This window comes from Lutra lutra, chromosome 11 (assembly GCF_902655055.1).
Source record: "Lutra lutra chromosome 11, mLutLut1.2, whole genome shotgun sequence".
Classification (NCBI taxonomy): domain Eukaryota; kingdom Metazoa; phylum Chordata; class Mammalia; order Carnivora; family Mustelidae; genus Lutra; species Lutra lutra.
Window position 1 is genome coordinate 53,925,514 of NC_062288.1, and position 24,523 is coordinate 53,950,036.

The 24,523-nt window shown below is 38.9% G+C and overlaps 1 long non-coding RNA gene across 5 annotated transcripts in view; it reads left to right on the forward strand.

Annotated features, from left to right (window-relative positions):
* Positions 1-5,670: 5,670 nt before the first annotated feature.
* LOC125081345 (uncharacterized) overlaps positions 5,671-24,523 on the forward strand; it is a 100,132-nt gene continuing 81,279 nt past the window's right edge. For 4 of the 5 annotated variants that reach the window (XR_007121647.1, XR_007121649.1, XR_007121651.1 and 1 more), the window contains exon 1: positions 5,679-5,800. This is a non-coding gene — a long non-coding RNA (uncharacterized LOC125081345). Of the gene's footprint in view, positions 5,801-24,523 lie in introns of all 5 variants that reach the window. The other variant, XR_007121648.1, reaches the window with a different exon arrangement.

Consider the following 24,523-nt stretch of genomic DNA (forward strand, 5'->3'; position numbering starts at 1 on the left):
CATTTAGCCCATTAACATTCAGGGTAAGTATTGAGAGATATGAATTTAGTGCCATTGTATTGCCTGTAAGGTGACTGTTATTGTATATTGTCTCTGTTTCTTTCTGATCTACTACTTTTAGGGTCTCTCTCTGCTTAGAGGACCCCTTTCAATATTTCCTGTAGAGCTGGTTTGGTATTTGCAAATTCTTTCAGTTTTTGTTTGTCCTGGAAGCTTTTAATCTCTCCTTCTATTTTCAATGATAGCCTAGCTGGATATAGTATTCTTGGCTGCATGTTTTTCTCGTTTAGTACTCTGAATATATCATGCCAGCTCTTTCTGGCCTGCCAGGTCTCTGTGGATAAGTCTGCTGCCAATCTAATATTTTTACCATTGTACGTTACAGACTTCTTTTCCCAGGCTGCTTTCAGGATCTTTTCTTTGTCACTAAGACTTGTAAATTTTACTATTAGGTGACGGGGTGTGGACCTATTCTTATTGATTTTGAGGGGGGTTCTCTGAACCTCCTGGATTTTGATGCTTGTTCCCTTTGCCATATTGGGAAAATTCTCTCCAATAATTCTCTCCAATATACCTTCTGCTCCCCTCTCTGTTCCTCTTCTTCTGGAATCCCAATTATTCTAATGTTGTTTTGTCTTATAGTGTCACTTATCTCTCGAATTCTCCCCTCGTGGTCCAGTAGCTGTTTGTCTCTCTTTTGCTCAGCTTCTTTATTCTCTGTTACTTGGTCTTCTATATCGCTAATTCTTTCTTCTGCCTCATTTATCCTAGCAGTGAGAGCCTCCATTTTTTATTGCACCTCATTAATAGCTCTTTTGATTTCAACTTGGTTAGATTTTAGTTCTTTTATTTCTCCAGAAAGGGCTTTTATATCTCCCGAGAGGGTTGCTTTAATATCTTCCATCCCTTTTTCAAGCCCGGCTAGAACCTTGAGAATCATCATTCTGAACTCTATATCTGACATATTACCAATGTCTGTATTGATTAGGTCCCTAGCCTTTGGTACTGCTTCTTGTTCTTTTTTTTGTTGTGAATTTTTCCGCCTTGTCATTTTGTCCAGATAAGAGGATATGAAGGAGCAAGTAAAATACTAAAAGGGTGGCAACAACCCCAGGAAAATATGCTTTAGCCAAATCAGAAGAGATCCCAAATCGTGAGGGGGGAGAAAGGGGATAAAAAGGGGCTCAGAAAGAAAAAAAAAAAAGAAACTATTAAAAAAAGGAAGCCGATAAAAAATATAAAAAGGAAAAAATATATAGCTATATTAGATAAACTATTTAAAAAACATTAAAAAAGAAAACGGTAAAAGTTAAAAAATTTAGCAGAAGAAGAGAAAAAAAAATTGAAAAAGAAAAAAAAATTAAATTAAGTGCAAGGCTAAAGAATCATGGGGAGAAAGCCATGAGTTCCGTGCTTTGCTTTCTTCTCCTCTGGAATTCCGCCGCTCTCCTTGGTATTGAAACTGCACTCCTTGGTAGGTGAACTTGGTCCTGGCTGGGTTTCTCGTTGATCTTCTGGGGGAGGGGCCTGTTGTAGTGATTCTCAAGCGTCTTTGCCCCAGGCGGAGTTGCACCACCCTTACCCAGGCCGGGCTGAGTAATCCGCTCAGGTTTGCTGGGTTTGCTTTCGGGAGCTTTTGTTCCCTGAGCAGGAAAGCAAAAGAAGTTTTAAGCAGGAGAAGAAGTGTTATAAAGCAAGCATGAATGCTAAAGTGAGTGCATAAATAGCACTGGGTCACAAAGTCTGAAGCCAGAAAGAATGAGATTAGGTAAATAAGTATAATAAAGACAGACTTAGGCAAATGGTTGTTTATTAGTATAGAGAACAGTGCATGGATTATAGAATCCTACTTCTATTTTTGTTGGCTGCATGGTGTGCAAAAAAACCTGAGGGCTTAAAGTGCACAGTAAGACAGGACTGTACTTTAAAACCTGAATTATTAACTCATGTATTCTAGATAAAATTCCCAGCCTATTCACAGGATTATGAATGTATTCTAATATTTGTTTCTTGGCCTTTTGCTACATAATAAATTACAACCCTACAAAAAGCACAAGATGGACATAAAGTAGACAGTCATAAATTTTTACTACATTTTTACTACATTTTTGGCCCTTCCATAATAGCCTTGACAGAGTGACTTCATTTCTAACCCACCTAGCCATATGAATTAAGCCTTATGGCTTAATTAGCCATATAAACAGAGTATCCTGATTTTTTGGATAAAAGATATCCAAATAGTCAAAGTTATTGGTAAACACAATAGGTGCTCATATTATGCACTGTATAATTATCGTATGGTTTCACTTGTGGAGCATAAGGAATAACACGGAGGACATTGGGAGATGGAGAGGAGAAGAGAGTTGGGGAAAATTGGAGGGGGAGACAAACCATGAGAGACTGTGGACTCTGAGAAACAAACTGAGGGCTTTGGAGGAGCTCGGGGTGGGGGTATGGGTGAGCCTGGTGGTGGGTATCGTGGAGGGCATGAATTGTGTGGAGCACTGGGTGTGGTGCATAAACAATGAATCTTGGAACACTGAAAAGAAATAAAATAAAATGAGAGAGAAAGCGAGAGAGAGAGAGAGAAAACAAGAAACAGGCTCTTAATTATGGAGAGCAAACTGATGGTTCCAGAGGGGAAGTGTGTGGGGGGAATGGGTGAAGTAGGTAATAGGGATTAAGGAGTGCACTTGTTGCAATGAGCACTGAATAATGAATGTGCAGAATTGTTGAATCACTATATTGTATGCTGGAAACAACATAATGCTGTATGTTAACAAGACTGGAATAAAAATTTTAAAACAATAAAAAAAAGTTATTTGCTAATTCTGAAATACATTGCTTTAAAAATATAAAGGATTGGTATGTGCATTTAATACAGGAAAAATACAAGAAATATTGTTAGTTAATTTTAAATCATAGTAGTTTGTTAACAAAGTAAGTTCTGATAAAGGTGCCTGGCTGGCTCAGTTGGTAGAACATGCAACTCTTGATCTTGGGGTTGTAATTTCGAGCCCCACATTGGGTGTAGAGATACTTTTAAAAAGCTTTAAAAAAAAATACCACTACATACTGGTATGTCAGTTTTCACAGAGGATATTATCACATCTTTCATGTCTGCTAGCTATGCAGAAGGAAAAATGACAAAAAATTAGGTTGAATTGATTAGGTGAGATAAGGCATGTGGAAATGGTTTGTACAGTACTTGGAATAAGAGGTACTCACTGATATTTTTTTTGAGGAAACTAAGACTGGGAATGGTTATCTCAAGTTATCCAGGGAAAGAATTAGAATTCTTATTATGAAATATGTTCCTTTTTGTTTGTTGTGTTGGACTTAGAAAAGGAGGTCTGCCTGACTATAATTTTTATCTTTGTTGTTTTGGTTAATGTAATGATTATAAAATGGAACATACAGTATGCCCACATTTTTTGCAGTTGAATGATAGTCATGCCTTAATAACAATGAAGCCTTGTCTACTATGAGCTGCAGTCAACTTACTTAACATCTCTGAGCCTCAGCTTTGTTATCAGTGTGATGGGTTTACTACTACTACCTGCCTCATGAGACTGTTCTCAGAGTTAAGTGAAAGACATACTGTGTCTACTACAAGGCTTGACCAAGAATATCTGTGCCATGAAGGGAATTATAAGTATTTTATTTTAAGAGACTCTAACTATTTTTGGCAGTATTTTAGTCCATTCATTCGTAATTTTCTTCTAGAGGTATCTACATGATATATTCAAACTCGAGAATTTGGTTCATTTTTTTAACTTTTCTGATTAGATATTTTTAATGGCTGCATCCTTAAAAAATGTATTAAAAGGATTTTTGGTCTATTTGCTATAAGCTTTCTTGTTATTTGGTAGAGAACATTATTTTACACTATCCCTTAAAAGATCCAAATGAGAGTTGATATGGCTTCTGAAAGTCTTGGGTATTTTTAATCTTCTAAGTCTTCAACCAATTGTCATTTCATTAAGGTGCCCTGGCGAGATGTTCTTTCACATACCATCATTAAGATGAATTGTAGCTCTGCTCTATAATACACATATTATAAGCTCAGTCCACATGTGCTGAAATTATAACTACAGACACGATTCCAGTTCCTGGAGAGGAGCACAGAATCACAGCTGCTGTTTTAGGGAACTTTGCTTTCAGTTTCAAGTTTGAAAACTACTTTCCTAATGAGAACAAAAGCCCAAAATAAGAATAAAAATGTTAGCTTTTTGGCAAAACAATGAGGATTGAAGTGAATATCAAAGATTATTTTTTTAAATCACATTTCTTGAGGTAAAACATACATAAAATATACATCTATCATTTTAACCATTTGTAAGTGTACAATTCAGTGGCATTACATGCATTCATAATGTTGTGTGACTGTCACTACTATGTATACCCAATACTTTTTCATCATCTCCACCATAAACTCTATATCCATCAACCAATAACTTTTCCTTCTTCCTTACCCCCAGATCCTGCTAACCTCTGTTCTACTCTCTATGAATTTGCCTATTCTAGTTATCACATGTAAGTGATATCATGCAATATTTATCCTTACATGTTTGGCTTATTTTTTAATTTAATTTAATTTTTTCAATGTTCCAAGACTCATTGTTTATGCACCAATCCCAGTGCTCCATGCAACACATGCACTCCTTAAACCCACCACCAGGCTCTCTCATACCCCCACCCCCATCCCCTCAAATATCCTGTTTGTTTCTCAGAGTCCACAGTCTCTCATGCTTCATCTCCCCCTCCAATTTACCCCAATTCACTTTTCCTTTCCTTCTCCTAATGTCCTCCTTGTTATTCCTTATGCTCCACAAGTAAGTGAAACCATATGATAATTGACTCTCTCTGCTTGACTTACTTCACTCAGAGTAATCTCTTCCAGTCCCATCCATGTTGATACAAAAGTTAAGTATTCATCCTTTCTGATGGAGGTATAATATTCCATTGTATATATGGACCACATCTTCCTTATCCATTTGTCTGTTGAAGGGTATCTTGGCTCCTTCCATAGTTTGGTGATTGTGGCCATTGCTGCTATGAACACTGGGGTACAGGTGGCCCTTCTTTTCACTACATCTGTATCTGGGGTAAGAGCACACAGGCTCTATTTTCTCCACTTCCTCCCCAGCACTTGTTATTTTTGGTTTATTATGATCATGATAGATATTATTATAACCATCTTAGTGCATGTGAAGTGGTATCTCATTGTGGTTTTGATTTGCATTTCTCTTCCTATTGCTTATTGGACATTTGTATAGATTCTCTGAAAAGACATCTATTCAAATCCTTTGCCTATTTTTAAATTGGGTTATTTTTTTGTTGCTGAGTGATAGGAGTTCTTAAATACGGTGGATATTAATCTCTTGTCATATGTATGATTTGCAAGTATTTTCTCCCATTCTGTAGGTTACCTTTTTCAATTTCTTGATAGTGTCTGTTAAGACACAAATATTTTTAATTTTGATAAAATTCAAGTTGTCTCTATTTTGTTGGTGGTGCATGTGGGGTCATAGCAAAGGTTACTTTTTAAAGTTTCAAATAGAAATTTAACATTGACTTTTAATATTGTTTTTACAACTTGCCTCCTATTGTCTGTTACCTGTTACCATCAAAAATGTTTTCTTGGTTTACAGGGTGCCATGACTGGTGAGTAATCCCTTCTGCAGTCACCGTGATTCTCAAGAACACAAGCCGTGGGTCTGGTCTATTGACTACTCCCCCAGCAATTGCATATCATCTCATCCTTTCTGCTCTGTAACGTGAGAAGGGAGAAGAAGAGGTAAAGTCTGTCTGTGATACTCAATATCCAGGTGCACAGGTAGGACCAGATTTGTTGTTGTGATATACTCACATATTAAGAACACTGTGCCTGAGGAACATGTGTTCGACCTTGCCCTTATTCCTTCTTTGTCAGAATCAACTCTATTTACTGCCTTGGTTGCAGCCAACGGAAGACATGGCCCAAAAGTCAGCAATGAAAAGTGTTCTCCCAGTGTACTAAATATTTATGAATTCCTTACTAAATGAAAGCTGATCTCAAAATATGAAAGTGTCCCAATATTACCTTGTTTACACCATATTTTTGGTCCAACAGGGGGAATAAAGGGGAGGAATGAATACTAAAGGGAAAAGTTAGCAAAATGCCAAGCTAAGAAGTGCATGAGGACCTAGAAGACAAGAAAAGTCAGTGCCAGTCTCAGAAACTATAGTTTCACTGTTGTTTGTGGCTTAGGAAGACCAGGCCCAATAACCAGACTGTCCTTTCCCTGCAGGTTTTTATCAAATTCTGTCTCTAAGACGTTTCTGAATATTAAATGCCTTGAAACTGAGACTGAGGCTTCATCCAAAATTGAGAGATCAGAAAAGCAAAACACCATATGAACGTGAATAAGTCAAAACTACCACACCCATTGCTTATTCACTGATTGTAAAGACTGGTAAACATCTCTAAGGTGTGTCATAACTATGCTTTTAATCCTTTTTTTCTGGTGCAAATAAAACAGCCCAGACACAAACAATATATCCTGTTAAAAACACACACACGCATGACTATTTTAGCAAACCATGTGGCGGTGCCATGGCTTGAAGATCCGAAACAAAAAAGTATCACGTCGTGGAGCCGTATTAGAGATATACTGTTTTTAAAAACCAAGTGATAATCTAACCGGGAAATTAAAGGGGCATATAGAACACCAGCAAATCATGGCCAGGAACCTTTTTCTGTCAGGTGCATGATGAATCTTAGCATTAGGATCTTTCTCAATTGTGCCCTGGAGTGGTGCAGGGATTACCCATTCCTGCTCTCCTCCCACTGTCCAGATTTCCGTGTCTGTCTCCTATTCTCGGGAGTAGAGGTTGGCAAACTGGTACAGAACTGTGTGCTAACTGTTTTAGACTTGGGGACCCAAGAGGCAAAATCCAGGATATTATTTAGGGACTAATTTAACTATTTGGCACACATAACTATTTACAAACATAAAAACCATTCTTCTCCAGATCTGGCCTGGGGGTCACAGTTTGCTGAGCCCTGTTGTAGGGGACTATGTGAAAGAGCACAGTAGGATGCTGTTAGCAAGTGGAGTGAGTCTGTGTCTTTGGCAGTTCTCCACAGACAGAATGCAGAGTGTTGTTTTCTTAGAAGGGTATGCCGAAAAGTTTCTCTTCCACCAAAGTGTGGCTTGCATTGTAATGCTTTGTGTTGCATTACTGATGTCTCTAGTTGCATAATTAACACATTCAGAAATAGGCAAAAATTTCCACTGGAGTTTGGGAAGGGTCAAGGTTCCCCTTGCCATCCTGGCTTTATGAAGAGTATGGAGAAGAGGAACATGACCAAGCTGATACTATGACCGTGCTAGCGACCGAGAAGCAGCACAGAGAAGTTATAAGAATGAATGAGATAATGTCTGTGAAGTGCCCTGAGCCCTTCAGAAGAGATTTTCTTTGTAATTAGAAAGTAATGCTCCATTATTACAGTTATTATGATTATCACCATTATTAAAGGTAGAGCCAGAAGACGGTCCTTCCAATGAGAAGAGTTGTGAGTAAAGCCAAGCAACTCATAAAGGAAGTGGTTCATGCACCAATTATGAGTTTCCAGTTTGTAATTACAATGTACTGGGCAGTTTTGAATGCACCAGTTTGTTATTCATCCAGAAGAACAACCCTTTGTATGTGTGATAGCTCCTGAAAGTTACCCAGTGTATGGCAAACACAAAAGGAACAGAAGAAAATCTGTGCGTGAGCCCTGAGGTGCAAAGTTGAAATGTTCTTGTTTACTAAGGATCGTCTTTAAATTTGTATAGAAACATGGTAGAATTTGTCAGTGAAGAACTTTTGTTAAGAAAAGAAAAAAATGCAGTCAGGGTCTTACATGTGAGGACAAAAGGATAACAAAAGGAGCCATATGGTCCATATATTCACTTCAGTCTCCCATTGTATTGAACAGGGATAAAACATTTATTTAAGTACTGCTGATCATCCAAAAGTAAGAGGTCAATATTACCCTCTTTCTGTGGTTCCAAAATGCTCATTTTATTCTGCCTCATCTCTGATCCCACAGAAGGTAGAATGGGAAGGAATGAAAATGAAGGATAAGGAGTGATCAAAAAAGCCAACCTGGAAAGTTGGAGTCTTTGGAGTCTTTGCTTGGCCAGTCCCTGATCCAAACCCAAATGGCTACTGGGATTCTAGAACATGTCCAGCGGCCAAGTTGCACCTTCTGTATTTGTGCTCGTCCACCTCTGCTCTGAGTACATTCTAAATATGGAATTGAGGGATTCCTGGGTGGCTCAGTTGGTTAAGTGTCTTCCTTTGGCTCAGCTCATGATCCTAGGGGCCTGGGAGGTAGGGAGCCTGCTTCTACATCTCCCTCTGCCATTTACCCTGCTTGTGCTTTCTCGCTCTCTCAAATAAATACATAGTCTTTTTTTTTTTTAATGTGGAATTTAAACTGTGGCTTAATCTAGAGCTCAGGGATCTGAAGCCAGGAGACAGTAGGCTCTACCGAGAATATCAGAGTCTGTTCTCTCTATTTCCTGGACAGAGTGTTCTAGACCTTTTTTGTGTGCAAAGTGTTGGTTATTTACCTCTTGCACACTCTGAGTTCTTTTATCTTGACTTGTCACGGGCACACGACTTTTTATGTCCCCTTTTCTGGTTATTCCTTCCAAATCCACAGTTGGATCATCACATTCACTTACATGACATCCCTGATGGAGAAATAGACATTGGTTAAGCTTGGTGAAGGCTCGTGAAATATGCCACCCCCAAATATCCCATTTTGGCATAAGAGTTATTTTGAGCTAAAGGTGCTTAAGGAAACAGCATATGCAAAGTGTGTGCTCTGATGAGGAGATAAAACCCCCATAAGAAGATGTCCACCCTCTTCCCGGAGGTGAGTAGCATTCTTATCACCAAAGATGGGAAGTGGAAGCAGAGGAAAATCTGTACTAATTAGTTTTGTGAGGGATGCCTGGGGGGCTCAGTCAGTTAAGTGTCTACCTTCTGCTCAGGTCATGATCCTAGGCTCCTGGGATTGAGCCCCACATTAGGTTCCTTGCTAAGTGGGGAGCTTGCTTCTCCCTCTGCCTGCTGTTCCCCTTGCTTGTGCCTTTCTCTCTTTCTCTCTCTCAAATAAATAAATAAAATCTTAAAAAACAACAACAAAAACAAGCCCTGTGAAACTAACCCTCAGCTTCCTTACTTGTACACTAACTGTCCTAGGCCAACCCCTTTGTTTTTATAGTATACTACTCTTTGTCCAATTCATTCTTTAAACATTCAACTCTAACTGGGTCTTTGGGTCTTCATTTCCTTTTGAGAGCTCCTGTAAGTAGATATAAAATGTACATCCAACAAATTTGCATGTTTTTATCTTCTTAATCTGTCTTCTATTAGAAAATCCCCAGCCAAGAACTAACAAGCATAGAAGGAAAGGTTAGTTTTCCTCCCTTGCACTATGGTGAGCAAACATTTTTACAGAGGCTAATGCAGAAAAATAAAAATTAATGGGTCTTATTTTTTCCATTCAAAATAAATATCATTTTATTAACTCCTAGAAGAAAAGAGTTTATATATATATTCTACAAATTATATTGCTGACCTTATTAAATAAATGAAAGTCAATGAGAAAAGTGGTAGAGCCTTTTAGACAATAAAATGTTAAAAAGCCAAACATGTTTGAGGAGGAATCAGAAATTACATTTTAATCTTTCAACCCTTGTATTTGTAAAGTGCCTTAGAGTTCACAAATGATGGCCACTTGTCCACTCCTATTTAATATTTGCAACACATGAGGTACATATTATTATCAATTCTATTTTTCAACTAAAGGAACTAAGGATCAGAAAGGCAAACTGATCTATGTAAGATCATATATCCATTTAGTGGCAGAGCTGTGGAGAGAATGAGTTTATTCTCCTATGCTGAAAACTACATTAGGATATGAGTTTGGCTCCTATAACAAAGACCCAAATAAGAAAGAATGTTATTACTCTGTAATTCAATTATCTGTAAATAATCTCAGTACCCCCACCAGGCTGATAAGACAGTTCCAGTCCTTCAAGGATCCAGGCTCCGTCTACCTTGTTGGTGCTCAACACACGGTTTCTGTATCCCAGTCTTTTCCAGTGGTTTCACTTCCCATTATTGCATCATAATTCCAGCCACCAGGATGAAGAAAGGGAAAACGGCCCCACTGTTTTACTCTAGAATCACAGTCTGGAAGTTGTATACATCTGTTCTGCTCCCATTAGCCAGAACTTGAAAATACCCAAAAGCAAGCAGCCTTTTGCTCAGCTCTACCAGGGCATTCTATTGACAAAGGACAAAGTATGATATGCATACTAGGAGACTAGCACTCTTTCTCATTTTGAGGATCTATTGTATGCCAAGAACTAGTTAAGGTAGTGGAATGGAACAAAGAAGAAAATATGGTTAACTCCTATCAGTTTAAGCCAGTCTGAACTTTCTTTTCCTCTGTTTAGAAGATTCCCTTTCAGAGTTAGGTAGCCCCAAGATTCATTCTTTGGAAAGAAATAGGTCATCTATATTTAAGAAGAAGAAGAAGGAAAAGAAGGAGAAGAAGGAGGAGGAGGAGGAGGAAGTGGGGAAGAGGAGGAAGAGAAGAAGAGGAGAGGAAGAAGAAGAAAAAGAAGGGGGAGGAGGTAGAGAAGGGGGAGAGGAAGGAGGGAAGGAAGGAAGGGAAGGGAAGAGAAGGGAAGAGAGGGAAGGAAAGAAGGAAGGAAGAAAGAAAAATACATAAGAAAAGAGAGAAACTTAGAGGAAGATAAGTGACCAGAAAAGTACAATCCATAGTAGGACTATTTATTATTGAATACATGGAACTGCGGTGGTCTTTGGTCACTGTCCCAAGGAACATTCCAGCTGCAGTCCTCCTCCCTCTCACTTGGGACACTGAATGATGAGTCAGGAATAGCTACAGGCTCCATGGGAAACAGAAGTGAATGAACAGAGGTGTGGCTCAAATATTTCTAATGGGACTTGCTTAGGGCTGAATGGAATCATGCCCCAAACTTGTGTACAATGCACTGGATAAACACAGCACCTGAACCAAGAAATTGAGAATCAATTTGTCCTACTAGAGAGCAGCTAGAGTCAGATGCTTCCTCTAAAGATGCCACTCAGTTTTTCTCAGACATTAAAGAGAGGATATAAAGTATATATCCACGGTAGCCGGCATTTCAGAGAGTGGCCATTCCAGGTGGGGGCTGGATTTGGTTCAGGATGCATAGATTCTGATGACAGTTATTTGCATTATATTTTGGAATGAACCAAGCATTTTTATAGGTGTTGATCTCATCTCATCATTGCAATAACTCTGTGATCTTGGTGGTCATCCTTCTGGTTACAGATGAAGAAAGAAGCTTATTTCCATTTACTCAATTTGGACAGGTAGAGCTCAGACCTGGACTCATGTCTTCAAACTCTGGGTCTGAGCTCTTTCTACTGAGGCATGGGAAGTCTGTAGTGTCATCAGTGTGGTTGAGTTGGTAGAGGTGTTTCTGTGCACTCTTAGAACTTCAGCATCACCCAGGACTCAGGCATTATTTCAGCTCTGCAGTGCACCTGTCAGGACGGAGCTTGGGAGTGCCTCTGAGTAGGCTGTCCTCAGACTTGTTAGCAGCGCAAGGGCACTGCTGAGTTGACACAATTCCTCTAATTGTCTTTCTCCTTCAACTCCAGTGCATTCATTAGCATCTATCAGAGGCCTTAATACTTCCCCAAGAAGCTTTGGTGACAGTGGTTGTTTATACACGTGACAGTGACTTAGAAGTGAAGTCAGTCTGCCAGTGCTGCTGTAACCAGCACGTCCAGGGCTTCTCAAAGCTGTGCTGTGGCTTCTCTCCCCATTTCTCGCTGCTTTCTCCTTCTCATCATTTACGTCCTCATAGTGGGCCAGCCAGCAGCCCTGGCTAAAGGACGCACCTATTCCAAGCATTCCTCATGCCTTTGCCATTTTATTTTTTCCTTATAGCCCTTTTCCTTAACTTACCTATTTGTTTTCAAGTTTATATTCTCTCTCTCTCTCTCCCCTCCCCCTACTAGAATATAATCTCTTTGAAAACAGGGCCCTTCTCTCTTTCTTCTACAAGCCCAGGGATTAAATCATGGCAGGGGAACACATTCTTAAGAAATACTTTTGAGGGAATTGATGAGGTGACATTTACACGAATGCTTCTAATTTTGATGCTCTGATCCCCTCTGTGGGAAGACAGGCCAGTCTTTTCTTCCCAAATATTTCTGGAAATCTCTGGGGGTCCTTATATCTGCCTGTGAATCCCTATTCATAATCTTTGATGCCTATCAGAACACCAGTACCCAGTCACTTCAATGCTGGACTCCACATCTAATACTTGTCTTGCTAGTTTTGAATGGGAAATTCACTACTTCTGGCACCATTTTGATTCATTCTCATAGCTTGTGCCAGTTTAGTTGTTCCTTTTAAAGTGGGAGAATGGGGGGCACCTGGGTCGCTTAGTGAGTTAAGCAACTGCCTTTGGCTCAGGTCATGATCCCAGGATCCTAGGATTGAGTCCCATGGTGGGCTTTCTACTCACTGGGGAGTCTGCTTCTCCCTCTCCTTCCTCCCATCACCCTGTTCTCTCTCTCCTTCACTCTCCCTTTCTTTCAAATAAATAAATAAAATCATTAAAAAAATGAAGTGGAAGAGTGGGCATACTGGCTTTCTATGTTATGATCAGCAGGGGTGTCCCTAAGGGTTCCAAAGTGTTGCTTTGGAAATGTTTCATTTCACAGGAAAACTGCCAGAATGACTGGGACAAGATAAGTTCCAATCTAGAATCTTCCATGTCCCATGACCCATAGGTTTTGTTGCTTAGGGTCATCAAGCTGCTATCCGACTTGGATGTGTTAGAAAATAATAATTAGTCCCCACACCTATGTAAAAACATGTCTGATACCATGAATGGTCTAAATATGACTGGAACATAAAGATGTATGCAGTTCCAGGGGCACCTGGCTGGCTCAGGCAGTAGAGCATGCAACTCTTGATCTCAGGGTTATGAGTTGGAGCCCCACGTTGAGTGTAGAGATTAAAAATAAAATCATTAAAAACAAGAAAAACATGTATGCAGTTCCAGTGGCATTGTCAGGGAAATTCTCCCAGATGTTTCCTGGTACTGTACCCCCATAGTCCCTTTACACAATGAGAACCTTTGCCAGGTGGTTGGGTGTAGCTTCTCACCCGAGGCAGACACTAGAATGCCCTTCTTAGATCCACTCAGTAGTTTTATATGTGGTAGCCTTATATCTCTGTGTATGTTGTTAGCTTTTCTGAGGACCTAACATCTTATTTTTTATTCCATTTTACCAGTGCCTGGGTATGTAGGAGCCCATCATGAAATACTGACAGGTATTTGCAGATGATGGTCAGGAAGTGTTAGCAGTGAGGCTGCTGTCGTGCAATGCACTGCCTCTACACTCACACCCATCCTATGAGGATATCATGCGCATGAGATGTGTAGAGGTGTTCAGTTAACCCATTTGATCATGGGCCGGATTGGAGGAAACAACGCAGATGAAAACGTACTGATCTTTAACCCTTGGCAAGGCCGGAACCCGACGAACGCCTTGACTCTTACCTTCCTCACACTATAGCCTGAGGCTCTTCTCACTCTTTGTTGTTGAAATTTAATTCTCTATTTCTCCTATTTCAGACCACTACCAGCCCAGCCCCCTCACCCATCCCCACCATCCCTGACCAAAGTCTTCCCCGTTTTGAGGAAGAATTCATTCTAAGAGACTTGTTCAGACTATTTCTCTCATACACACGTCCTCTGTTCTCCACACGAGTCAGCCCAGCCTCGTTCACCATCAGCCTTGGGCTCCGTGCTGCTCTTCACACCGACGCACGTGCATGCGCTCTTGTCTACCATCTGTCTATGTTCTTTGCCATTTTAAAATAATCTTTATGTGGTGCCTGGGTGGCTCAGTTGGTTAAGCATCTGCCTTTGACTTGGGTCATGATCCCAGGGTCCTGGGATCGAGCCCCGCATCGGGCTCCTTGTTCAGCGGGGAGCCTGCTTCTTCCTCTGCCTGCTGCTCCTCTGCTAGTGCTCTGTCTCCATCTCTCTCTGTCTCTTTCTCTGACACATGAATAAATACATAAAATCTTTAAAAAATAAAAATAAATAAAATAATCCTTAAGTATGACATACTGACAAAAAAAGTGCACGGATCTTAATTGTCCGCTTTGATGAATTTTCACAAAGTGACTACAGCCATGTAATCAGCATGGAGGTCATGAAAGAATATTCCCAGCACATGAATCCTCCTCAAGCTAATCATTATCCAGCCCTGCAGGTAATTGTATCTCACACCCCTGACATCTAGCACCACAGATAAATTGTCCTGTTTTAAACTTTTATATACATGGAATCATAAAGTAGTATTTTGTGGACTCTTTTGCTCAAAATTATGTTTGTCAAGTTGGGTCTTTGTTGTGGCTTGCAACCATGGCTTGTTTATTCTTGTGTTGTATAATATTCCACGGAATATGTAAACTGCAGTGCATTTAGTGATCCTATTCAGTCCATTTTATACCACAATTCACTGATTCACATTCTTGATGCTTAGCATCAATTGTGTTGTGTATATAACTAGGAGCAGAATTCATCAGTTTTAAGATTGTCAAAAGAAGACTTGTAGGGGCGCCAGGGTGGCTCAGTGGGTTAAGTGTCTGCTTCGGCTCAGGTCGTGATCCCAGGGTCCCGGGATCAAGCCCTGCATTGGGCTATCTGCCCATTGGGAAGCCTGCTTCTCCCTCTCCTTCCGCTGCTCTCCCTGCTTGTGCTCGCTCTTTCTTTCTCTCTGTCAAATAAATTTTTTAAAAAGAAGAAGGTTTGTAGATTTGAAGGAGAAAAAAACGTTTGTTTGCAAACTGGTGTAAGAGTTGGGCTTTAGAAGGCTCCCACAAACAGAAAATGAAGAAATTATTTAAACCGAAAAACCCCTCCAGATTTCCAGGTTCACATTAGTGGTTTCACCTATTTGTGGTGGGAAAGAACAACTCTCTTACGTGATTGTCATGTCCACAAAAGTCATGGCCTGTTTTCAGATATTGGCGCTGCAAAAGTGGGTGATAAAGTTGTTTTTGCAAGGTGGGCAAGACTTCCGGGCCAAGTTCAAGGTCTCCTTTATTTTGATTCCCAGGACCGCACAGGTGGGCTTGTTGCCCTTACAGTGTCGCGGGAAGCAGACTGTCTCGTCATCTCCATGTAAGCGATGCCTACACTTATTCACATGGGAGCAGGACAAAGTACTCATTGTGCTGTCACAGGAATGGACATGTTCAGCTCCAAGTGATACTGTCAAATAGTTTTTCAAGGTGATTGTCCCAATGTACGCTTCTGTAAGATGTGCAATTTTGCTCCATTGCCGCACTCCTCACCACTCTTGACAGGACCCTTCTGTCCAGTGTAGTTTTCCAATGGGCATGAAAATGTGTCTCGTTGCAGTTTATGTTTGCATTCATCTGTTTTCCTGTGGCCATTTGGTGATCTTTTGTTTAGTGCCATTCAGTCTTACCCGTTTTTATGTTGGGTTGTTTGCTTTTAATTGTTATTTAATAGGAGTCCATTATGTCCTGGGTATAAATTCTTTGTCTGGTAGATGTTAGTGCAAATAATTTCTCCCAGTCCGGCTTGCCTTTTCCTTCCCTTAACAGTGTCTTTTGATGACCAGAAGTTCTTAATTTTAATGTAATCCAATTTATCCTTTTTTTTTCCTTTTATGATTAGTGTTTTTTTGTGTGTGTGCCCTGTTTAAGAAATCTTTTCCTGTTCCAATGTCATGACATATGCTCCTAAGTTTTCTCCTAAAAGCTTTTTTTTTTTTTACCTTTCACATTTAGATCTACAATCCAAGTAGAATTGAATTTTGAGGATGGTGTGAGATGAAAGGTTTAACATTCATTTGTTTCCAAATGGATATCCAATTGACCCAGCACCATTTATTGAAAAAAATAATTGTCATCCTTTCCCCATCGCATTGTAGTGTCAGCTTTGTCAAACATCAGGTGACCCTATGTGTTAGGATCTGTTTCTGAATTCTAGTCTGTTCCACTGGTTTATCGTCTACCCTTGAACCAATACCAGTTTATTAGTCATTACTATGTCTGGTAGTTAGATCTGGTAGTTTAGAAGTTACATCCTTCTTCAAAATTGCATTGGTTATTTTTTAACCCTTTACATTCTGCATGCATTTTAGCATCAGCTTTTCAAATTACACACACACACACACACACACACCCAACTGGGATTAGTGATTGAGGTTACAGTGACTCCATAGATCAGTTTTGGAGGAAATGACATCATTGTACAATTTAGCCTTCTAATCCATTAGCATGGTATATGCCTCCATTTATTTAGGTCTTCTTTAATTGATCTTAATAGCATTTTGCACTATTTGGTATAGAACTTTTAAATATCTTCTGTTTGATTTGCTACAAAGTGTTTGTTATATTTTATTCTTTTGCAGATAATATTTTTAGTATTTTATGTTTTATTGTTGGCATTAGAAATACAATTGATTTTTGTAGATTGTATCTGGATGATATTTTTTCCTATCCTTTTAGCTTTTCTGAAAAGCTGTGTCCTATATTTAAACTGAGTCTCTTATAAGAAATCTTTTGTTGGGTTAATTCTTTAAATCCAATCTGACCACTTTTATATATGTGTATGTGTATGTGAGAGAGAGATGGAATTTTGAATGTTGCCTATTATTGCTTGGACAACATTTCAGGAGAGTACATATAGATATACATAAGTTCTTTGACATGACTGTATGTTAAGTAGGGATGATCATGGTACATACTTCGTAGAGGTTTTGTGGGAAATAAATTATTAATTTTTAAAACTTCCAATAGTACTTGGAATATAGTTAACACTCAATAAGCTATTATAATTTTTATTAGAGAAATTCAAGTTTTTCCCATATCTTTGCTATTTCAAATTATCAGCCATGAACATCCCTGTTCCATTGTGATACAGCATACTCTTATCTCCACAGTATGCCACAATTCAATGGTGGAGATGCATATTTACAGTTTTCTTAAATAATGAGAGATTTCCTTCTTTCTCCTATAGAGCACATCTCTTTCATGAGTTATCCCAGAGAACTTTTATTTATAGTGCTAACCTCACAAATTTCTTGGTCCTTAAACACTACTCTCTGATTAATGTTAATAAAACTGATTTGTCAGTCTTACTGACAATGGCTACCATTTATGGAGCACTTATGCATATCAGGCACCATAGAAAAGTCAAATCACTTGCCCAAATCACATAACCAGTAAATGTTGACTAAGAATCCAGTGTAGTTTGATCTGGATCTAAAGCTTATGGTCTTATACATTATGCTATGATTCTTCTAAGAGCAAAGATTTTATTCTTGTAGCAAGCAAAATTGAAAGGTTGAATGGGCGGCCAGAGTCACACAAGAGGTAGTTTCCTAATTTATAGTCTAAGTTTTTTTAAAATTAACATATAATGTATTATTAGCCCCAGGGGTACAGGTCTGTGAATCGCCAGGTTTACACACTTCACAGCACTCACCATAGCACATACCCTCCCCAATGTCCATAACCCCACCACCCTCTTATAGTCTAAGATTTAATTGTAAATTTCTGTTAACAATAACTATGCCTTTGAGTTTCTACTTCCCAAACCACAGGCACAGAAAAAACTCAATAAACGCTGACTCCCTGACTAATTTATCTGACCACAGTTTGTTTCTGCAATATTCTTCTGTTGATGACAGCTCAAATGTCATCCTTGAGCAAATACCTTAACGTATCTTGCATCTCTTAGTTTCTTAACAAAAATGAACAAGTCTGAGGCTGTGTTTGTGAAAAAAATAACATATGTTGCCTATAAATAAATCAGTTCATTAAATAGGAAGGCATGTCGCAGCCTAACTCTATAGATAGCTGTTACTTCTTTACGTAATTGGGGATTTGCCTTCCCCTCATCGAGACTGCCACTCTCTTGATAATCATTTACATTCACCTTGGCTGATAGGATAAAGTAAAGCTGGGACACCACCCCAGGAGCCTTGCCACAGTTCTCTCTGGGCTCCTTTATTTTATGCCCAGGCTATCATCTCTACCAGACACACTCGTTTTTAATAACCTCCTTGGTCAGAAGTCTGAAGTAACTCAATTCATGAACAATAACAACAAAGACCTCCCTCTGTCTCATTCCCTGAATCTGTAGGGTTTTCCCTTTCTTATGACATAAGCCTACTCAACATCACCAAATGCCATATAACATTTTGAGCTAAAGCATTTGCCTTCAAATAAGCTTTTTTAATCAGACCTTGAGGCATTATGCACCTTATGTGGAGCTGAAAAATAATATTCACCAGCTTTACGTAAACTTGGCTATTGCATTTGAAATTCCTGCAATATAGGAGGATGGTAATGGCAGTATGGAGGCCCACCCATTCTTTATCACGAAGAGAGCCCTTTGTGTTTCTTGCTTATTTATAATGGTATTTTTAATCGTCATGTTACTCAACTATGGCATGGATTGATTTGGTATCTAAAATCCTTCATTATTCTAGAATACTTTTCCTGTTTCAGAAGCATCCTCAAAGGTTGCTAATTTTTCTCTTGAGGAAGCATATAATGAATATGCAACAGGAGGGTTGATTGACCCAGGGATGTTACTTCTCCTATAGTTTTCTGTAAAAATTTGGGGATCATGCTCTTTTTCATCCAACACAGGTTTGACTGGTAGAAGTGATAGTATTTATTCATCATAAAGAATTGGTCCATCACTTTTTAGAAGGCAATGAATAGTTACACTTACTTTAAAGAGACAAGCTCTATTATTAGAATATCAACTCAGTGGGGTGCCTGGGTAGCTCTGTCAGTTATGTTAAGTGTCTGATCCTTGATTTCAGCTCTGATCATGATCTCAAGGTCCTGGGATTGAGCCCCTCGTCAGGCTCCCCACTCTGCAGGGAGTCTGTTTGTGTCCCTCTCCCACTGCCCCTTCCCCACCTCATGCTCCCTCTCTCTCCCTCTTTCTCTCTATCAAATGAATTAATTAATTTTTTTAAAAAGAGAGAATATCAATTCACATTCCTTTGATTTAAGTATTAGACACACAATTTGAGGATGTGAAAGAACACTGGAATGGAAGCCAAAATACCTGAGATCAAGACTCACCTCTTATCATTAATCTGGTGGATGTTGACTCGGGGGAAGTTACTCAACTTCTTTCACCTTTTGCATCCTCACTTGTTAGATGACAGGTTAAATTACAGAAGCCATAAGAGTGTATACTATTATTTATAATAAAAAAGTAATTCCTATAAAAACCTTAGAATTTAGATTTCTATCTTTTAAATGTTTGATTGTTCTATAACACCAAAAATTAATTGTTTAATTGGCTTCCCACTAACTTACCTTTACCAGGATTAACAAGTATAACATGTTTTACCAAAGCCACAGCAGTTCTACTATGGTACTTCTTCTTAAAATTTTGCCTTAGGCTAATAAGGTACCTCTTCCAATTAAACCTTAACAATGTACCTACAAGTAAGAGTCATTAAACATTCACTCAACAGATAGAAGTTTATGTGTTTGCTGAAAAAAGTACAACTGTAAAGTCAATTTGACCTAATTCTAGAGTCAAACATAAATCTATCTTGTCTGTCTGCTCTATCTATCGTATCTTGTGCTTGTTTATTCAACTTGTTGTTTTGTATTTCAGTGAAGATTATAGAGGCTTTGACATTTTATTTACCCACCACCCAAGATAAAATTGAATGTGATAGCATTTTCTTTCTTGGTCCATCCTTTCCACAGAGGTACTAGAAAGAATAGGATCATCAGAGAACTGGGGGTGTAATCTCAGCATTCCTGTACCAAAGGCAATTCACTAAGTTCTCTGAACCTTAAGTCTCATAGGGTGTATGTAATACATGTCCCCAGGGCCTGCCTCACAGAATTATTAGGATAAGGAATAAGATAAATGAATGCATTTTGTACATTGTTAAGTACTAAACGAATGCAAAGTAATATAACACCAATGGTGAATTCCTCACTTAAGCTATTAACTCATTTACACACACTCAGCAAATATTTTGAATACCAGTTATATAGTAGATATATACTGTTCTCAGCATTGGCAATCAGCAGCCAAAAAGGCAGACAAGCAATGTTTGAGAAATTGTCACAGCAGAGACATGAATAAACATCATGACTAAATGTAATATGTTATCCTGGATCAGATCTTGGAACAGAGAAGAACATGAGGTAGAAAAACAAGGAAATCTGAATAAATGATAAGCTTTAGTTAATAATAATGTATTAACATTGGTTCATAAATTGTTACAAGTGTATTATACTAATGTAACATGTTAAAAGGGGAAAGATTTTAAGATGGGAAGCCCAAACCTAAAACCAAAAACCACAAAAAATGAAATCAGATCCGGTGACAATTGAGGGATAACTGTAAGTGGACTTCTCCCTGAGGAGCGATGTTCCATCTGAAACCTGGATAAAATGACAGTGCCAGCAAGATCACCTAAGGAAGAAGCGTTCCCCTCCATAGAAACAGCAAGCACGAAGATCCTAAGGTGGGAACCAATTTCAAATGTTTGAGGAACAGAAATAATCCATGAGGCTGATATGTAAAGAGCAAGGGCAAAGGTGGGCTGAGATAAGATCTGAGAATCAGGACTTGCATTTTTCAGAAAACTACAAAATGTGCTAGAATTTTGATGTAGTGTAGACCAAGGATGTCATTCACATGAAATGGTGCAGCTCCTCTGTCCTAAAAGCGATGTAGAGTAAACCCCTGGGGCCACCTGCTCTATGCAGGTTAATAAAACTTCATGACACCTACATGCTATTTCCTGAACCTAGTTTTGGGGAGGCTGGACTTCAAAGGAGAAATCATAACCAACATGTTTTCATTATTAGCTGAAAGCCAGTTACCTTTGTGTAAGTACCATAGAAGACACTCCAGATTTTCTGCCCATCAAGTTTCTCAGACAGCATTTCTGTTCATGAGAAGGTCAACTGCCCAGGGTCTAAAGTTATCACCATTATGTCTACACTCCCTTGACAGGCTGTTTGTTTGTTTGTTTGTTTGTTTGTTTGTTTTTTCAGTAATAGGTGTCACTGAGAAGTAGTTGGGAGCTCTAAGACCTACTTGCTTCAAATGACCCTTGAATCATCCAATCTGTCAACCACAATGCTGTTCTACTCCCTTCCCCCACCAACCTCAACCCCCACCTACTCCCCTACCCCGCACAGACTTAAACCTTTCTTTCTTACTTAAACCTATATTATCTTTCATGAAAGATAATATAGCAGCCACCTTTTTGTCCCTCCCTTTGCCTCAGTCTTCCTGCCATGGACCAGAAGATACAGCAGCCCCAAACTCTGTCTGGCCAGTATGCAGGTGCCTTCCACTGCTTTAAGTTCTGGTGACTCAGAACTGTGTGAAAGCAGGCACCAAAGAGAGGCAATGTGGGAGAGTAGCAGGAGCACTGGATCAGGAGTCAACAAAGCCAAGTTCAAGTTTAGAGGCTGCCCCTTTCAAAGCCTCAGTCCCCAGTGTGTGCCATCAGAATAGAAGACTTTCCCTGCTGTTCTGACCAGACTTTGGTGGGACTCAAGTAGCTGTTCAGGGGCGCCTGGGTGGCTCAGTGGGTTAAGCCGCTGCCTTCGGCTCAGGTCATGATCTCGGAGTCCTGGGATCGAGCCCAGCATCGGGCTCTCTGCTCTCTCGGGGAGCCTGCTTCCTCCTCTCTCTCTGCCTGCCTCTCTGCCTGCTTGTGATCTCTCTGTCAAATTAAAAAAAAAAAAAAAAATCTTTAAAAAAAAAAGTAGCTGTTCACTGTGGAAAGTGCTTTGTGAACCTAGGCTGCTATATAAAAATGGGAAGAGGGAGAAATAGAGTAGTTTCAAGTTGGTGAGTTTATTTCAATGGACCATCAGTTATGGAAAGAACACCAAAGAAGCATGAAAGGAGGATGGGAGGGAAAACTAAACCCTTGGTCATCAAGGAGGCAGGAGTTATGTACTACCAAGCAGAGATCCATGCATTCAGGGGCCACTGTACCATCCAACCCTAGGGGGTGCCGCTTGCATTGTAATCTATCCATATGTTTGAAAGAGTTGAATAATTATATGAGTGCCCATTAATTAAAGAATAAGAAGTAAATACTGTAGAGCTAGCTCAGTGGTCAGGATAGTACTTCAGCTCTTGGGTAGAAGAGAAAACGTCCTCAGTGGAAAGAGAAGAGAGACAAAAACCTTTACTAAAAAGAAGAGCCCAAGAATGATACCTCAGATATGTTTTTCAGCAGTAGTAAGAAAAAAATGGTTGCCTTTCTTGTTCTTTTCTGAAATTTCTTTTAAAAACACAGTTTAGAATAGTTTAGGGACTTAAAAAATACCGCGGCTCTCACCTTTTCTTCTTCAATTCAAACAGTTCTAAGTATCTGTTCTAAAAACATCCGGAAAGGCTAAAAAGAGAAGAATGAGGTGCCCAACACGTAAAACCTTTGTGTTTGCCTTGTCTTTTTACTGACCAGTGATCTGTTAACCTCTGTTCCTTATCCAGTAGAAAAGATGGCATAAATGTCTTTTGGAAACTTGATATATATTCAAACTCAGAACAAGCCTTTTGGTTGCTGTTGAGCTAAAGAATTAAATATCACTTAGAACGTCCTTTCCAATAACACTGGCCACTCAGAGTGTGTTTGTGTGCATGTGTGTGTGTGTCTACTTGGTGTTCCACATCCACCATTCATGAAAAACTTTTTACTCTTCAATAAAATAAAAACAGTTATAGCTTCTCTAGACCCAACATTTCATAATATTACAAAACATTCGAGTTAAATAATTAGGTAAGATTTTAGTTAAATTTGTGATTCTCAGAATTTAATTTGCTGCTAGGAGTGTTACCTGTATTTGGGTAAATAACTTTAAAGCCCAAAGCATTTCTGCAAAGCAGGGTCAGTCAAGACCAATTTTTGCTGTGGTCATTTCTTGGTCCTATTTGATTATATGGCATTTTTTTTTTTTTGGTAGAAAAAAGATGCTCTCTCTCTTCCATTTTATGGTCGATGTTTTATTTCAGTATCTGATTGGTGCCTGCTGTCATTCCAGCTTCTCTGCATCAGTGGGTTGGCTGGGAATTGTTTTCTTCTGATCATTATTGTATTACCTGTGAGAGGAGAGGGAGTGTGAACCCACATTCTGATATTCTGAGGATAAAGATTTGGCACTGGGGTTATGTCATCACCTCTTCTCTCTCTTCCTCAGAGTTTTTTGCAAAAACCAAAGCAGTGACTTTCTTCAACACCTGCATCTTTAACAACCAGAGCCGTATAATTACCTTTCTTGAATATTCTATAGAATTGTCAAATAGCAATTTTCTTTTAGAAGACAGGCTTTTAAATAATGTCGTTTACATCAGAATTTAACATCTCGTAAGGTAAAAATCTAATTACAAGAATCTGAAATTTACTGCATGTTTATAATTTGATCTTTGTAAAATTGCTAAATCGGGGCACCTTTAACATACGTTATGAGGCAGGAAAAATACATATAGTGAGACAAAATTAAATATTTTGGAATTTCTTGAATGTATGTTAATTCCTATTAATATTCCTACATTCCTACTGTTTGCCATTTTATTGCCTTCCTCTTGAATTCAACCTGTTTGTGGAGAGAGGTGGCTTCCAGTGACATGATTTATCAAGATCATCTGATGTCATCATTTCCTCTTTGTTAATGAAAAGTACCAATATTTTAAAAAGGACTGACATCGTACCTTATGTATGGACGATAAATGGCATATTCAAGCAAGCTGAGACAATTCTTCCAATGGACACACCAGATAGGAATGCCAATACTGAATAATAAGATTAGAATTTAGGTAATGTACTGCCATTTGATAAAGTGGCTCATGCCCAGATTGTATAAACACTTATCATTTTGTCATCCTGACTTTATAATTTTTGAAGTGTAAATGGGATTGCCAACCATTGGAAGCAGTGGTATTTCAATATTCTACTACAAGGTCAATGTTAAAGTAGAAAATTTAACATAATACCACAGGATTTCATTCTGGTATGAATTTGAAATTAATGTTATGAAATATAGGAGCGTACCTGTAAAACTATCGCTTACAAAAATTAAGGAGTATCTTTTATACTCTTAAAATTGTCATTGGCAATTCCTCTGTTGCCTCACATTATTCTCAGAATGTCTGGTTGGCTACATTTTCCTTCTGTGCTTCTGTTCAGGATTTCTGTTCTTTATGCCACTTTGTGTCTAAGGATTCTGCAAATCTTTTGTATCCTTTTCTAAGCATGTTCTCTACAACAAAGCTATTCAGCCTGGAGTCTAATGTATAGCCTTTCCAAGCTCTTCCTCAAAAGCACACCCTTCTAAAAACATACACACACACACACACACACACACACACAC